This window comes from Schistocerca nitens, chromosome 1 (genome assembly GCF_023898315.1).
Source record: "Schistocerca nitens isolate TAMUIC-IGC-003100 chromosome 1, iqSchNite1.1, whole genome shotgun sequence".
Lineage (NCBI taxonomy): Eukaryota > Metazoa > Arthropoda > Insecta > Orthoptera > Acrididae > Schistocerca > Schistocerca nitens.
In genome coordinates this window covers 219,315,132-219,332,833 of record NC_064614.1, presented here as the reverse complement: position 1 = coordinate 219,332,833, position 17,702 = coordinate 219,315,132, and the positions used below count along the sequence as shown (strand labels likewise).

General features: G+C 45.7%; 1 protein-coding gene across 3 annotated transcripts in view; it reads right to left on the bottom strand.

The window, feature by feature from the left end:
* Nucleotides 1–17,702, bottom strand: part of LOC126246060 (protein spitz-like) — a 624,919-nt gene that overhangs the window by 57,354 nt on the left and 549,863 nt on the right. The window lies entirely within an intron of this gene.

Here is a 17,702-nt window from a genome sequence, read left to right as displayed (position 1 = left end):
TGCAAGACTTGCAGGTACGAGGCCGTCACAGCAATAAAACGGTCACGAGGCGGTTATCAAACGAGGAAGGGAATGTCAGGCGAAACGAAGTGAGGATGGTTACATCACCGCACTGCACAAAGGCAGACAGCCGCTTCCCGTGCAGCAGCTTCCGCGCAAAGCGCTGATGTCAGCGCAGTGATGACTTGCTAATTATATGATTTCAATGATGTACAGGGACATCTAACATTCCGCGGAAGACAAGTTTACGCGCCCCACAGAGAACGCTGAAACACAAACGCACACTGTGGACAGGATTCTGAATGAATACAGAGTGCTTTTTCAAAATACACAGATTTGAATTGAAACGCACCTTTCTACTATTACTAAAAAGAATAAATCATTACGGAGCTCTGCAAGACTACGTTATTTGACGTATTGGAAGATACAACCGTATTATTATTATTATTAAGAAACGAGTTACATCACTTGTTCAAAATAAGTAACGATGGACGAAGTACAGAGGATATGAGAGGCAGAGTGGCAATCGCAAGGGAAGCACATAACTGCAAAACAGATATTTCTTAACACCTAGTATCAATGTTTTAGGATGTCTTTTCTGCAGGTATCTGTCTCGGGTGTTGGCTTGCACGGAAGTGAAACTTGGACGATGGGCCGGTTAGATAAGGAGAGAGTAGAGGCTTTCGAAATGTGATTATGTAGGAGAATGCTGAAGATTAGACGGGTAGATCAAATTCGAAATGTGATGATGTACGAGAATGCTTAAGATTAGATGGGTAGATCGAGTAACTAATGAGGAGTTACTAAATAGAACTGGCATTTCTGGCGTAATTTCGCTAAAAGAAGAAATGGGCTGAATAGTTACATGCTGGAGACCAAGGTACTATCAATATGGCAATGGCTGGATCTGGGCGAGGTGGAGATTGGGGGGAGTTTAAGTTCCGGACGAGAGAGCGAGGCCTGCCTACAGTATGTACGTTCATAGTGTATACGTTGGAGTAGTTAAACACAAAGGTTTGCCTTATCGCGTAGCGTAGTGAGCTGCATCAAACCAATCTTCAGACTGAAAACAATATTCTGTCCTTGAAGCAAAATGAAAAGACGAAATTGATAGCAATGTTGTATATCACAGCCGCAATTTTTAATTAGAAGACAACAAATGAAATGTTACTGACAAATGCAAACAGTTTTATCACCTATTTTTCTACTGGGCACGATAGGGCAAGTTACGTACATGAAACTTAGCAGCAGATTAAAACCGAGTGCCGGATCGAGACTGAGCTACCCAAACACTACTCACGACCGGTCCTCACGGCTTTGCTTCCCCTAGTATGTTTCCTACTTACCGAACATCATCACAGAAGTTCTCCTGCGTTAACTTGCAAGACTAGCACCCCTGGAAGAGAGTATACTGTGGAGACATGACTTATCCACAGCCTAGGGAATGTTTCCAGAATGGAATCTTCACTCTGTAGCGGAGTGCTAGTGTTCTAAGTTTCGCATGGGAACTTCTGTGAAGTTTGGAGAGTATGAGACTAGGTACTGACGAAAGTAACGCTGTGAGGACAGGTCGTGAGCAGTGCTTGGGTAGCTCAATCGGTAGATCACTCGCCCCCGAAAGGCGAAAGTCCCGAGCTCGAATCTCGGTCCGACACACAATTTTAACCCGACAGGAAGTTCGTATCAAAGCACGTTCCAATGCACTGTGACAATTTCATTCAGGATGTATACAACAACATCGCTTACGGTAACCAATTTCTTCAAGGTCTTTCATTGACTGAAATACGAAAAGTCGCCATGCGTCGAACTTTATGTGGTGCACGATACACATTCTATACCGTAGCCAGCGACTCCTGGTGTTCCGGATCATCGCGAAGAAGACAGAGTCCATCAATCAGCGCCTCGCACGGCCTTCCGTGAAGCCCGCAGACGCGGCCGTATCAGCACCAGTGGAGGCCTTGACATTGGCCAGAGTTGCCGCCGCAGCTCTGGTTAGCGAGAGGCAGCGCGTTACTATATCGGGCGACATTCCCCGCCTGTCGCGTGTTTTTACATGCGGCAGTCTCGTCGCGACGTACAATTACCGCATCCGGCGGCTGTATGTGCCGTCCTCCGCACATCAGGCAGTCCTGCCGGCTGGCGTTACACGGGAAAAAAAAAAAAGACACGCAAGCGCATTGGGTGTTTCCAAAAGGGTCAAAATACGAACTAGGGTAAGCAAGAATTGGCTATAATCTACATCCCCGCGTTCCTCATATTCCAAGCTTACTTTTTTTCACTCCATCTTTAGTCCTCCTCCCCCAGAACAAACCGAACAAAAGTAACCAGTTTCAGGAACATATTTTGCCTGCTATGCGACAGTGGGTGTCAATTCGCAACACAAGGTACAATATCGTAAGCACGAAATAGCTCTGTTTAAGTCTGCCCATGTAAAAACGAGCAGGTAAATCCTTAAACTTACTTTATTTTTGCATTTTAGATCAAAGTTGGCTGCGAGACAGAGGAGTAGCTGAGCTTCTGGTTTCCTACTAATGCATTTTTGACAGCTTTACAGCCGACAGTATTTGTTTCATCAGAAGTGACTAACTGGTGAGCGCTTTTTGTGGGTGAAAGGGAGAGGATGCAATGTTGTGTTTATGACGTTCAAGTCGAACGCAGGAGTCACGATAGTGTTACAAGAATCGAAAATCACTCTTGGAAAGTGATTTCGTAGAAGCTTTGCTACGTTGTCTAGATTTCTACCAATGACTGGAGTATATTACAATTGTTTCACTCACACGGAAAGCGAACGTTTTGTAATTACACACACATATATACACAATACTCCAAAACTGGTCTGAAAATATGCTTGACTTTCGTTCTTCATCGGATGAGGAACTAAATAAAACTTTAACCACAGAAATATCATCGCATTTTCCGAAACAAGCATTACCAAGGGGGTTGGAGGTGCTTTATGACCACCTAAAAAAAATTTAAAATATATAAATTCGGTAATTGTTGCTGATATATTAAAAAATGTTGATGTTTAAGGTCCAAAAGATGAAAATATTGAACATGACTGACTGGGGAGCGTGACATCTACCACCGAGGCCTACATTTTCTTGGTCAAGTTTACCTGAAAAATTTAAAACATTAATAGAACCTGGTATAAGAATTAATAACTTTTTCAAAATTTATAGTTTAAAATGACTAGATTACAATATTTTCAAAAGGTAGGCATAACATACTCGTGTCTTTCCCGCCCCCACCCCCTCACCGGTACTGCAAGGGTTAAGGAGATGGCGCCCACCAGAATTTACAGAGATTGCTCAAACTCTAGTGTGCCGTTACCGGTGGTAACAGTGCTACACACGAAAATGCGCTCACGTAGGAGTTCGTGATTCGTAAGTGCCACAACACAGCTAATCTGTGTGGTATAGTATGGGAAATTTCAGTCACGAATCATGTTAAAGAAGCATGATAGGCACAGCGCTAGGCTTGCAGACTTTCTACTGCCACCTGACGCTAACTGAAGATCACGTTTATTGGACGACGCACGTATACTTTCGTTCAAGATTTTTACAGTCTGTGCCGTAAAACGCTGTCGGTACAGCTGATTTACATAATCCATATCACAATTAGCACATTCCCTACCTCTAAAGTCCACTTGTGTCATTACATGAGCAGGAAGTTAACGGACTAGTCCAGCAAGCATTTTCACTTTCGTTCATGATTTCTCATGGTCTCAGATACGTTACGCCGATTCTTCATATATTTAATACAATATGAAGTAACGGCTAAACATGGGTATGTTTGTAGTGATTAATTATTCCGTCTATGAATTGTTCAGGTAACCAACTTAACATGCGACCATAATTACCATTAACAGCATTTTTTTCTCCAAGACAAAAAATAAACATCTCATTTTTTTCCTTTAACTTCCTCCATGTACTTTGTGCATCTGATTATGTTTCTCCATACGATGGCGAAGAGGGCTGATTGTTACTTTTTAACAGCAAGTGACAGCTTTTAACTTGTGAGCAACACACAACTGAAACTGTTTGCTAACCACACAGTGCTGTTTGCTTTCGTTAGAAAGCAGCATGTGTCATGCTGCCTACCAGGACTACCGTTTTATCATACTTTCGTTTGGGAACAGAAAGTAATGGTGTATCAGTCGATATTTTTTCAATACAGCCATCTGTTACGGCACGTTGATAATTTTTACTTTTGGGCCGTCCGCCTAATTACATCTGAATGAAAATTTTCGTCCCACACGCGTTTCGCTTATTCTTCGCAAGATATCTTCAGCGACCTGGAAGATGTACATATTTTTTATTATGCTATTTAGTTTACATTCTGAGGCGGTTCAAAAGTAAAAAATTATCAACATACCGTAACATTACACGCAACTGAGAACGACAGGACTACGAAAGTTCAAGATAGTCATCTGTGTTCTTGCATATGAGAAAAAGGGACCACTATTGGAAACGTACGTTTAGTTGAATAGCTACGCCCACAGGGCGAGGACGGTTGTATCAGTTCTTATTGCCATCAAATAGCAAACTCAGTCCATGCTTTATTGGGATGACAATGTTCCTCGAGGTCGCCATGTTCTAGCACCTTGCCATCACCTTTAACGAGATGATCTACGGAGGAAATTTAAACGAACCCCCATCACACACACACACACACACACACACACACACACACACACACAAATGAGTTTTGTCCTTTAAGAAAAGTAATCATTGTTCGGAATCATTTCTTCTTTTCTCTCTCTCTCTTTCTCTCTCTCCTCTCTCTCAGCAGTTATCGGTTACAAGACGCTAACGACACTCAGAGTCGGCATTGTCACAAAAACAGGTGTCTTATTTTCGTAATTCCGAGAAAGGATAAAAAAGGTTAATTTGCCGTGGCGGCTGGTGTTTCCGTTGGAGCGCGGCGCGGCGCAGGGCGCGAGATCGTCCACCTGTTACAGTGGCCTTCTGTGAAGTGAAACCGTACACCGGGAATACAATCTGGCGGCGTGACTGGCGGATCAGGCCGGCTCTTTAAACGCCGCCGCGGCGCGGCCACGTGGAGACCGCGAGAAACCCGTGACAGCTGGGACGATGTGTTTGGCACAGGGTGTAGCGGCTACGGCTGCGCCGGCCGGCTCATTCATTCAGCGAGCGAGCGCCGGAGACGCCCGAGTATTTCTGTCTGTACCGGGCGCGAGCGGCTCCGAGTCAGATGCGAGCGCAATTGCCACGTGGAGTAGCGCGGCACGGGAGACAGCCTTCACGGGGGACGCAACTGCCACGTGGAACAACGTGACACAACAGCGCGTCTTCGATAGTGCGCCATAGGGGGAGGGGGTCACTTCCGTCCTCCTTTAGGTTGCTAACCGTCCGCTCTTCCTTCATCTCGTCACACGCGATCAAGTAATCCCGCCTGCCGATCGTAGCCACAAGCCATAGTCATTGGGAGGTCTGATAGTAATGCCACTGCTGCTGGTGCTTGCAGAAGTGATGGTTGCTTATAACGGCGATCACCATTTTTAGTGTTTTATATAGGTCAGATTCATTCAAACAATAACTGGTTTAGTCACTGTGAGATGTAACGGGATTATCTTGTCCAAAGCTACAGATGGAAGCACGCACGCTTATGTCGTCAATTCCAGGAAATGCATTGGTCTCTCTCGTTCCACAATGGTTTGACTGATCTGACTATTCTGTATCTCCCATTCCAAATTCAATGCAATGTAGGAAACGAAGTCTCTTATTGGCGACCGTATTTGGTTCGCAATGAAGACACACAAAAAAATGTTCAATGTCCTAAGTTTTTCCCCAATATGCCGTGCAAATATTCCAGATTGTAGTGTTTCAGTTGCGTTAGACCTAGGCTAAGCGAGTTCCTTTTTATCTTCCTGGCAGTATGAAACTGTGCGGCGGAGAGAGACTCTAACCGGGAACCTTTCCGTTTCGAGGGCAAGTGGGCTATTGACACAGCTATCCGAACGCGACCCCTGACCCGCCTTCACTACTTCCCTTCCACCAGTATACTGTTTCCTACTCTGGGAAGTGAAAATAACGCTACTGAGACGGTTAAAAACGAACAGCTGTTATGCCACAAATGTACAAACAAAGTCTTTTGGAGGGGAAATTTATAACGGCTTTCCACTACACTCTTTGCAATGTTCTCTCTGTTGTACTATGCAGGCTGTTTAACAATCACGTACCACTTCTGAAGATTTGTAGAAGGGACTTAGTACATCAACTTTTAGATCGGAAGCCATGTCAGGAATCGTCATCCAACGACGCTACAGAGCGTCAAAGTTACAAGCGCCGGCACCTGTAATGTATGTATTCAGATTCCATGATGACGTCACAAACATGATGGAGAAGTGTAAATGTATCAACCTGAGGTAAGGTTCCCTGTACCGGAAACGAACGAGTCTGAAGTTATAAGCGTAAATTTTTCTGATACTGTCTACAGGGAAATACGTGTACTGGCAATGTTGTCAGAATTGTAGGGTAGGTAACTTTCATAAAAAAAAACGTCCAGTAAATATATGCTCTAAAAAGCATACCTGAGGAGCTAGAGTACTTGGTCATCTTCGCTACTGCGAAACATCTCCACTACTGAATTAGTGCTCATAGCTCCTAAGGGATGCATTTTAGAGAACATACTTACTGGACGTTTTTTTCTTGTTTTCGTCTATACTACCACATCTGAAGGTTGCCTGCCCTACAATCTTAGCAACAGCAATACCAACACATGTACTCCACTGTCTGAAGTATCAAAAATGTTTTCGCTTATCACTCTCGACTCGTTCGTTTCCAGTGCCGGGACCCTTACCTCCCAACTGATACATTTATCCTTCTCCACCATCCTAGAACGTTTATAACCTCACTGAATCCCCTTGTATCTACATACATTCACAGGCGCCAGCGCCTGTAACTTTCATGCTCTGTGGCATCATTGGATGACGTTTCGGGACACGGATTCCTATATAAAACTTAGATGAAGCTGCTTCTACAACCTCTAGAATTGTGTAACATGAATTTTGAAACACCCTGCGCATTTTATACGTTCTTCAAATATGCTCCGCTAAGTGTCAAGAGTTCTGAATATATAAGCTGCTCAGTATTTGAAATTGTACGCACTGTTGTCTCGTAAATTGTCTCGGGGAACAATACTACCACCTGTGGAAGGCGAAAAACGCAGTACCGGCGGGAACAGGGTCGGTCCGTGTTTACACGCTGCGTATAGCGGCACAGAATTAGACCGGCGCTAACGATAGGACGAGTGCAGACGGAGAGGATGCCGGATGTGGGGCGGGCGGAGCGTCTAGAAACGTGTGACCTGGCGGGTGCAGTGTATCCTAGTCCTAGAGACGACCTTGTCTCGAGACCCCGGCGCGGTCCGCCCGGCTGCCGGCCGCTAGAAATAGACGTGGCTGCGTCGGGGACGGCGGCGAGACGATTCAGGAAGTTCCAATACAGCCAAGTCGGCATTCCGATACATATCCCCGGCGCCTTACAGCCGTGCCGCCCCATTCTCTCTGTACGCCCCGTCTCCGCTACTCGAGTTGCCCGTAAGTGCTCGTCAGACACGAGTATGTTCTCGGCAGACGACGACGAAGACTACCACCACAACCGTCGTTATGCTACTTCTCTATTGCGTCGAGCTACTTCCTCGACGTGCTTCGTTTTCAGTTCAGAAACAAGTGATACATAATCTCTTAATTACTGACAAGTATTCGCGGGAGTGCAGCCGGATGCTATTTCCTGCGTGTGTGGCACAATATTCGACGACGTGCCACCTCTATCTCATTCTCGTCGTTGCAGTCAACTATTTTGTTGTCAGTACACCAGTAACCCAATAACGACGACGAGTGACATCGCCAGGATACTAAGCCTGAAAACTTGGGAAGCCAAAACTCTTAACTACCGTGCATCATTTCGTAGTCACCTACACTATCCTGGCCAAAGATGTCTTAAAATAATTTAAGCCATGTGCCACGAATTAAGATTTAGAATAGAATTTCCACGTCCGTAGACTTTCGGGGCTCTAAACCGCTGAGTAGAGCAGTGTATTTTTTGTTTAGAGTGAACAGTAAGCACAAGGCCAACAGTGGCAGGCGATTCCAATCAGATAAGGCAGCTATTTGTTACGCTGCGAGGACGCGGTGAAATGACAGTATGTATCAGATTATCTACTGGCGAGACAAACACTGAACGGGACGAATTCCAATAAAGTTATTGACGACAGACCAAATATCTGAGGTGCACACACTAATACGTGTTAGTAATATCAAGTTTATTTTGGATTTCTCTAACACCCAAACCTCCAGATGTCAGACACTCAGATCGGTACCAAACGTTGTGTGTCGATAGAGTATCAACTAAAACATCGATTTAGTTCGCGCTGTGTGCTGTCGTCCAGTACAACATGCGTAAACGATAATTAAAAGTAACACCACAACTACGGAGTACAGAAAAAGCGTATATGTGAGCTGTTAATGTGAAGATCTCTGTTTGGTGAGTTGTTAGAGCGTAATATCGTCGTACTAAAGGTCCAGAGTTCGAAATCCATTGATAACTATTTTTTTAACAGTTTACACGTGAAATTATGCGGGAGAACATTTTTCTGACATGTAAAAGGGCGTTTCGGAGTTTGTAGCAGTGTTCTTTTGGCAGCCTGCTTTCGCTTCGTTAATCGAAAGTAGAAACCTATGGAGTACAGTTGTGTTGATAGGTACGGTGTTTGGTACCGATCTGAGTCATTGACATCTGGAGGTTTGGGTGTAAGCATCGCTATAATTTAACGTATATGATAAATTGTAAAGAGTAAACTACACTTATTTCAGTCTATTATCACAATTTTTGCCCTCAGACATTCTAAGTGCAATACATTGTGTGTTTCTGTTGAAATTAAAATTATACTCAAAAAACATTATTATTATTATTATTATTATTATTATTATTATTATTATTATTATTATTATTTTAAGAAAGTATTTCATTTATAGGTTTTTGGACAAGGAGAGCGAGAACTTCAAACCATGATGTACAGGTGGAAATCACCCTATCATTCGCCTGCAATAAAAAATGAACCGATTCTGTTAGACTGAAATGAAGGGCGGAAGGAGAGTGTTTATTTTGTTACTATAAACATTGTTCAATAAGGCAAGGAAGTAAGAGCAATTAACCTTTTCAGAGAAAAAAAAAATTGTATACACTGATTAAAACTCCAGTTCTCTTCCGAAAACATTAAACCATTATATAACATCGTGAAATATTCACTTTTTCACTCTCCTTCACACTTCTTCAACAGACACGAATCTGTCTCTACTTGTCAGGAAACCTAGGGAACCTCTATGTAAATCGATGGCTAAGTGTAGTGTCTGGTGGCTTCCTGTTAAGCAATGCGAAGCCCATCGACAGAGCATTTCATTTCAGACAATGACATGTCTAGAGATAATTGATTGTCAACTTTATACAATGAAACGATTACCTCGATTTGTAACCGGGAGTGCAGTCTTGCTCATTCTTGATTAACATGTGAATGGAGCACGAAACCAGGCAGTATTTGCCCCATCTCAGTTCCCAACAGATACATGACAGAGAACATTAATAAAACCAGTTGCACCTACTACCGAGTGTAAACGTAAACGAGAACTTCTGTAATAACTGGAAGATGATATGAAACCGCACAGTTGAGGTGGTGACTCCAGTGTTGCCAACAGTAGTGGTGCGTCAGGCTGTTAAGAGCTGCGCTGTGGGAGAGGTTCGCACTAGGTTCATAGGCGCCGCGGCAAGTGTTTGCCCGGACCGTCGCCTCGCCACCTAAACAACCGCCCAGCGCAAACACTGGCAGGCCGTTCCGATAACACATTTCTTCTCAGGGGCTTTGGAGCGTGGGAGAGAATGCGATTGCGTTTGGATACGCACAACTTTAGTCCGCACACTACCACAAACGCATGTGACGACATATGCTCCGCAGGATCAATTTGTAGTTAAGTGTGGTAACGATTCTGAACACACACACACACACACACACACACACACACACACACACACACACACACAGGAATTACAGACATTGGCTGCGAGTGGGTACTGATTGAAAATATGGGGATAGTTGAAAATTGGTGCCGGACCGGGACTCGAACCCAGGTCTTCTGCTTGCAAATGAGATGCTCTGGCCTAAGCCACCTGTAATTCCTAAGTGTTAATTCATAATGGCTGCTGGATCAAAAATATATAGATTCTGAAAAGGTTGTAAGTTGCTATAGTTGACAAGTGCAGTATACCTAACGCATGTTGCTATTTCATATGCCTACAATTATACTTTAACTATTACTGTTTATGCTACACAGGAAATATTTTACGGACTGTACAGTTATCAGAAAGTAGATTTGTCCCTATTATACTTCAAGCAAATGTGGTCACAGTTGATGCAAGGCCATCGTATGAAGTAAAAACGATCGTGTTTACAACACTTTGAAAACGAAATCAGTGAACGAAACACACAGGGAAGGTGAGAATAATCATTTCATTCTTTGCAATGAAAGCGAATGACGGAGTTAAATTTGTTGGAAGGGTTCTGGGAAAATGCAGGGCATCTTAAAGTAATTCGCAGCCAAAACGCTAATGCGACCAATTCTTAGAGTATTACTTCGGTGTTTGGAATGCGTATCAAGCAGGGATGATAAGAGGTTTCCTAAGAATTCATCGAACGTGCTGCTAGGATCGTAACTGTTCTGTAACGCCCACGAATAAAATTAACTGAGATGTTCGGGGAAACTTAAATGAGAATCATTGGATAAATGTGGCGTAGTTCTCGCAGAACTCCGTTACGTACATTTAAAGAACCCGTAGAACCAGTATTCGAGTAAAGATGTGCTATAATTCTGCTGCCACCATCATGTACATCACACGCGGTTGTGAGAATAAGATAGAAGGTACATACGAAGCCATAATGACAAGTCTCTCTTCTCCCCTCATGCCGTCTCAGGTGCACCGATATAAAATTCAGCTCTACTGGTTACAGGTTTCGGGCTGACACGTCCATTCTCAAACCGCACATCTTGCTATTAACCGTCATTATTCATACAGTATGGTGCTAAAAGGTCCGAACAGCTTCTGTATAGCTAAGTATACAGTGGGCAAGAAGTACCTTCACTGATTTTAGCGTATGTGTCTGTTGCAATTAACTGCTGACAAATATTCCCTACGGTAGTTAACACGACACCTTCACAGATATAGCCCTCTTACATACGCGCGTGCGCACACCGCTGCCAATCAACTTTCACTGAATGCTGCATTACACTTCAAAGTGACACAGATACATGACACTACTTTCCAACACAGTCACCAAGTTTCTAAACAACATTATACCAACCGTTCAGTTCTTCAATAACGGAAATCCGCTTCTTGATCAGGGAGCCATTCGAGAACCGCTGTGTGAACATCCTCTTTGTCGAAAAAGCTCTTTCCGTTCGGATGTTCTGTCAGCTTCCGGAAAAAAAAAATGGGAACCGCATGGTTCACGATTTGGGCTTCCCCATCAGCGTCACCCACATACGAGCAGCCTAATAAAATCGTTGACACCATTGACACCGTTGACACAGGATGTGATACTGCACTTGGTCCACAAATCTATAGAATTTCACGCTGAATCTGTGTGCAATTCTTTTCGCCCACCAGAATCGAAATATCGCGTACTTCGGCTTTGATGTACGTTTCCACTTGCCGTGCCATTCAGTCGCACACAGTGATGCACGTATTATTTGTACTGTGCCCACAGGAATCCAGGAACGTGTGCTCTTTTCTGACAACGCGCCACTCTTGTTGCGCAATGGTGTTAGCGTGGGAGGACATTATGTCCCAAGGTACCATCAGCCATGCACTGCACAGAAGCTTGCTGAATACACGTAAGTAGATTCAGGTGTTGAAGGCGTATCGCAACGGCCACGGCCGCAACTCACGAGATAATGAAAGTACAAGGCCTAGGGCGGCGGTGGCCGCTTGATACACAGCGGCAACTTGATACCGCACTGAGGATTGCGCCAGGGCGTGCCTCGGCGCGCAGATTGGCGAGCCGGAAACCAGCGTGTAACTCGAAGCCGTGCACCGCAATGCGCGGAGCCCGTGGCCGGGAGACGCACCGCGAGCGGAGAAGCCTTCATACTGCCAGGTTCCACCCTCTCGGAGGTAAACCACAAAGTAGCGGCGCGCCGCCCAAAATAAAACCCGCTCTCACAGCCCACCTTCGCGTGCCAGCAGCTACGCCACCGGTTAACGCACTCACTCGCCCGTTAGCTGTCAATCGATCTGGTTGTTACTTCGTAGCAAGCAAGGAGCTAGTCTTGGTTGCAGCTATCATGCTCTGGTATGTGTTAAAATTTCCAATGTCCATTAGTGAATCTGTCGGCGCTAAACAAATCAGCATAGTAACAGTCAACTGCAGGCTGATGGATGTATCTTAGAAACGTAACTGCAACGTCTCCTGGAAGAGGTACATCCCTCGAAAGTAGATAGCTCAGTATTTTTCCGAAGTATGGAATGACAGAGTTAACTGACTCATGGAAGTAAACAAACCTTTAGTAGTTCCTGTAGGTTTTTAACATTATCAATATCTACAGCGGCATGAATTGGAATGGCACCTGTGCCAAGAAGGAATTGGGGGGGGGGGGGGGGGCAGAGGGAAATTGGCCGGGGGAGGGGTGGCAGAGGGAAATTGGCCGGGGGAGAGGGGGGCAGAGGGAAATTGGCCGGGGGAGAGGGGGGCAGAGGGAAATTGGCCGGGGGAGAGGGGGGGCAGAGGGAAATTGGCCGGGGGAGAGGGGGGGCAGAGGGAAATTGGCCGGGGGAGAGGGGGGGCAGAGGGAAATTGGCCGGGGGAGGGGGGGCAGAGGGAAATTGGCCGGGGGAGGGGGGGCAGAGGGAAATTGGCCGGGGGAGGGGGGCAGAGGGAAATTGGCCGGGGGAGGGGGGGCAGAGGGAAATTGGCCGGGGGAGGGGGGGCAGAGGGAAATTGGCCGGGGGAGGGGGGGCAGAGGGAAATTGGCCGGGGGAGGGGGGGCAGAGGGAAATTGGCCGGGGGAGGGGGGGCAGAGGGAAATTGGCCGGGGGAGGGGGGGCAGAGGGAAATTGGCCGGGGGAGGGGGGGCAGAGGGAAATTGGCCGGGGGAGGGGGGGCAGAGGGAAATTGGCCGGGGGAGGGGGGGCAGAGGGAAATTGGCCGGGGGAGGGGGGCCAGAGGGAAATTGGCCGGGGGAGGGGGAGCAGAGGGAAATTGGCCGGGGGAGGGGGTGCAGAGGGAAATTGGCCGGGGGAGGGGGTGCAGAGGGAAATTGGCCGGGGGAGGGGGTGCAGAGGGAAATTGGCCGGGGGAGGGGGTGCAGAGGGAAATTGGCCGGGGTGGGGGGGGCAGAGGGAAATTGGCTGGGGCGGGGGGGGGGGGGGCAGAGGGAAATTGGAGAGGGAGATCTTGTGTAATGGTCGTATGGGTAAAACTGTAAAGAAAGAATTAAACAGACGGATGTCGGGGATATCTCAATCCGCACATCATTTACGAATGGGGCAGGATGTAGGAAACGATTTTTACAGACTTCATTTTCTTTGCCACAAGTCGTGCGTTGGCTTGTGGAGTACAAATGATGTATTAAACGAGAAGCAGTAAGCAGCAAGCAGCATTGCAGATTTTCAGGTACTTGTTGCCAAGCGAAGGCAGCGACGTGCCGCGAGGTGCAGCATTCCAGCGCCGGGTTTAAACTTGGCCGCGGTCAGCCGGCGTAGTGAGAGACGCGTTTTATGGCCCGGCCGGTCCCAAATGTCAGCGAGCTTGCGCGGTCCGCTGGGGGTCCGCGGCCAGACGATAGAGAGCACTGACCTAGTTCCCTGCCGCGCCGCGGCGCGCCCGCCTCCGTCGCGACGCCCGCCCGTCTTGGCATACGCTCAAGACGCCGCCGCCGCAGACGCAGACGACGGCTCGACGCCGGCGCCGCGCCGCGCCTTCCAGTCATTAGGCAGGTAGCGACGCCTATTCTTGGAATTAAAGTGAACGGACCGCCGGCGGCTGGAGCGCGTGCTCGCGGGATCCGGCTCTCGCCGGCCCATTGCGTAACCAAGTTCCTGGGCCCTTCGCCGAAAGACGCGCGCGGAATGCGAATCAAGTTCACGCAGGCGTTCGCGCAACCTTGCAGCAGTCTGCAACTTTCCGTTCGTAGTGTCAGACACTTGCGACACTCGTTGCAACTGCTACGTTTGCAACTGACCTGCCTTAAACCACGAAAGAGAAACTGTTACTGCAGAGGTCACAAACACTTCTTCGCAGCAGATTGCAGGAACTCTTTAAAACAGAACTTAATTTTACTATTGGAACGTCGTGCAAGACAATGTTGTAGGTGAGATTCTTTTAAGGCATTGCGAACTTTTGATTTAAGAAACATGCCAGCAGTGGCAAGCTATTACGAAAGCGATAAAGACTGAAGAACTTTATCATACACGAACTATCAGCTATTATGATGAGCTCTGCGCTACCGCCGCACTATTCTTTCCTTTTTCATTTAACTGTAAACAAGAAGTACCCGTTCCGTTACTTACCTCATGACATTTCTGTTCATTGGGAGACTACTGGGGTAGTGCAATCAATCTTCCAGATGGTTATAATTAAAGTGCAGATGGTTATAATTAAAGTGCAGATGGTTATAATTAAAGTGCAGATGGTTATAATTAAAGTGCAGATGGTCATAGAGGTCCAGTGTGGGCTGTAGTAATCGTATGGCAGAGAAACTTTGTTGATATTTTACTACGTTAATACGGAACCGATTTACGCTGAGAAAAAATTTAGTTACAGTTTTGGCCACCAGGCACAAATTTGGTGCTGTGAATGCAACAAAGACGTACAGAAATGTTTCCATATGTAGTGGATTAGCAACGGCACGTAGGCAGAAAAGATCAAATATATGATAAAGGCACAATGTTGATATTATTGATCGCCGCTCACACAATTTGTTCAATAATAGCACCAGAGAAGCTGTACAACGCCAGGTTTACATCTGGTGGCAAAAATTGGGACCAATTAGTTCCAGCGCAAATCAGTTTTGCATTTTAACGCATTAGCATATCTGTCAAGTTTCGATGATAAATACAGCCCATACTGGACCTCCGTAGGTAGCTGCACTTTGTAATCATTTGGTAAACACACACTGAAATATTACTCGTAAAATACTGCTCCAATGCGTATGGCGCCTATCAAATAGACGACAGACGCTTGAAGATAGATGCCTACTATATCGCGATAGCCTACTATCGAAACTTCAAGAACCAGTATTGAAGACCCTCTAACAACATCCGACCTATCGATTCTGTGATGACTGCGAAGATTATTGTAACTACACCGCAAACTAGGGCATGGAAGCAATCATCCATCCTGCCCTCCTCGCGAATGGGTCGGAAAGAAGCCGTAGTATGTGGTATACTAGAAACGGCGGTCTCTCCATACACTTCACAGTGGATTGCAGAGATGCCGATCTCTCAAATCGCATCCTTGATGCGGGAAACTAACACTGAGAAGAGCTAATCATGTTCGTTCACACACATTTTGAACACAGGAAAAATCGTCCACTGTAGGACAACCGATTAACTGTACCGCTCCCGTCCTACTCCTGAGACGTCGTATGACAAGGACAAACAGGTAACAACCGTAGATTCACCAGGTTACTTAAGCCATTACCCGCACTTTTATCGGTAATCAATCTGTCTCCAAAGTTTACCTCCAAATTGCCGATGCTGTTTCTGTTTCCAACAAAGTATGTTTGTAACTACGGGAAACAAGCCACCGTGTTATCGAACAATTCTGCTTTATCGAAAGAGGACGTCACAGAAATTTGTGTACTCGTGAACTACCTCAAGCATAGATGGGGTCTTAAATAATAGAATGGATTACCTGGAAACCTGCCGAAGATCAGAGCGCCAGCTAATGAGCAGAGGCTGAACGGTTATTCTGTGTTCCACTTACTGTCTACTGTAATCTTTCGTCATGCCCTTTTACTTACTGTTTCTCTTTGTTAGAATCGCTGTTACTTGAAGGCGGCAGTTCACGACCAAGAATCGACAAAGGTCACGTAAAACTAATGAACTGAAATAGAATGTGGTAAGTAGACAACTGGCCCAGATCTGTACGCATAGCCAAGTGAATTGTCATGAAGAAAGCGAGTATTAAGATGTATAAATGTCGGCGTTAACTTTACGGTAACTGTATTAACTAAGAGTATGCCGATAGCTACATCTGCAGCGGATTCCTGCGTTCTATAACAATACGGCAGCCTCTGCGAATGAAGTTACCAATTCTCGTTTACTATTTTATATTATCGTAACAAATTTAGAGAAAGGATTCCAATATTATATTTCAGAGTGTTAAAATATAACAGTTTAAGATAATACGATATTGCAGAGTCTGTGTTGCTTAGAAGTAGGGCTTTGAATTTAAGTGTGTCTCCTGTATGGGAATATGTATAACGAACGTCCCCGTTGTAGACACATGGCTGACGACATATGGAACATTGGGTCTGGCCGTGAATAGTGCATAGCCTAATGGCAAGGCGACAGCTAGCGATACACGGGGAATCTGGGTTCGAGTCCCGGTCAGTCGCAATTTTTCATTGTCATCGTAACCTTATACAACTGATGGTCGTACATATTCGCAACTGCGAATACATTTCATGTGTTTGAAATAATGGCCACAAACAACTACACCTAACACAAAGATTACGTTAAGTACGAAACCTCTTATTCCGATATCAGAATATAGGTGTTATATAGACTGATGCAAAGAGTTTGAAAATCTTTGAATCGCACAACTTTTTTAACACGTTTTTACTCTCCACAGGATTCGAAGTAAATTTTCAGCATGTCAAAATTTTTAATTTTTTTCCTGTATGTGTTCCTCCACACGACAATGCTGCGCTGTTATTAGCACCAATTCAGTGTTAATAATGTGTTTGCTCTGTAACAATGCTTTTAATCGTTTTCTTACAGCCCTCAGCGACTGACAAAACGCAGAACAGACAATAAAGATACTAAAATGTCTACAGGTCAGTCACTTCGGTAGCAACAGCACTTCTCAAAGAGTCCCGAATTGGCGACCTTGAACCATGGGTGTTACGCGGGGGATATGGGCCATCCACGAGGTTTCACGCTGAGCAGCCGTCAGTTTGGAGATGAAATGCTTTTATTGGCCACCGGCTTGGAGCAAGCTGTCAGATTCACATGCCAGATTGCGGGCCGCCACTAACGAAGGGTCGGCGCCTCTGGGAAACACTGTGCGGCTTTCAGTCGCGTTCTGCGCCGTCGTGGGACAGTGGATCGTTAACGCTTAACGGGAGCGAAGCGGGTACGGAAGTCTATTTGACCTTCTGAGGAAACAGTGCTCCAATTCAAACTGGATTGAAAATACGTCACTTGGCAAGGGCTGTTGTTCTTTCCGCTTCCTTTTACAGCGCCATTGCTATCGACATCATGTTTTAGCTTTTAAAGATAGATAACAGATCGATTTGGACGAAAGTAGCACCAAAAGACTTCCCGCGTATCCACGAAACTACCACTGACAGTTCGCACATTTTATCGCAGCTTTTGCTCTCCAATTTACGAATGATCGAGGAAATAATGACTGACCTAATCTCTTATTCGGTTCTAACATTACTTAAGTCAAAAACAAGGCGAGGG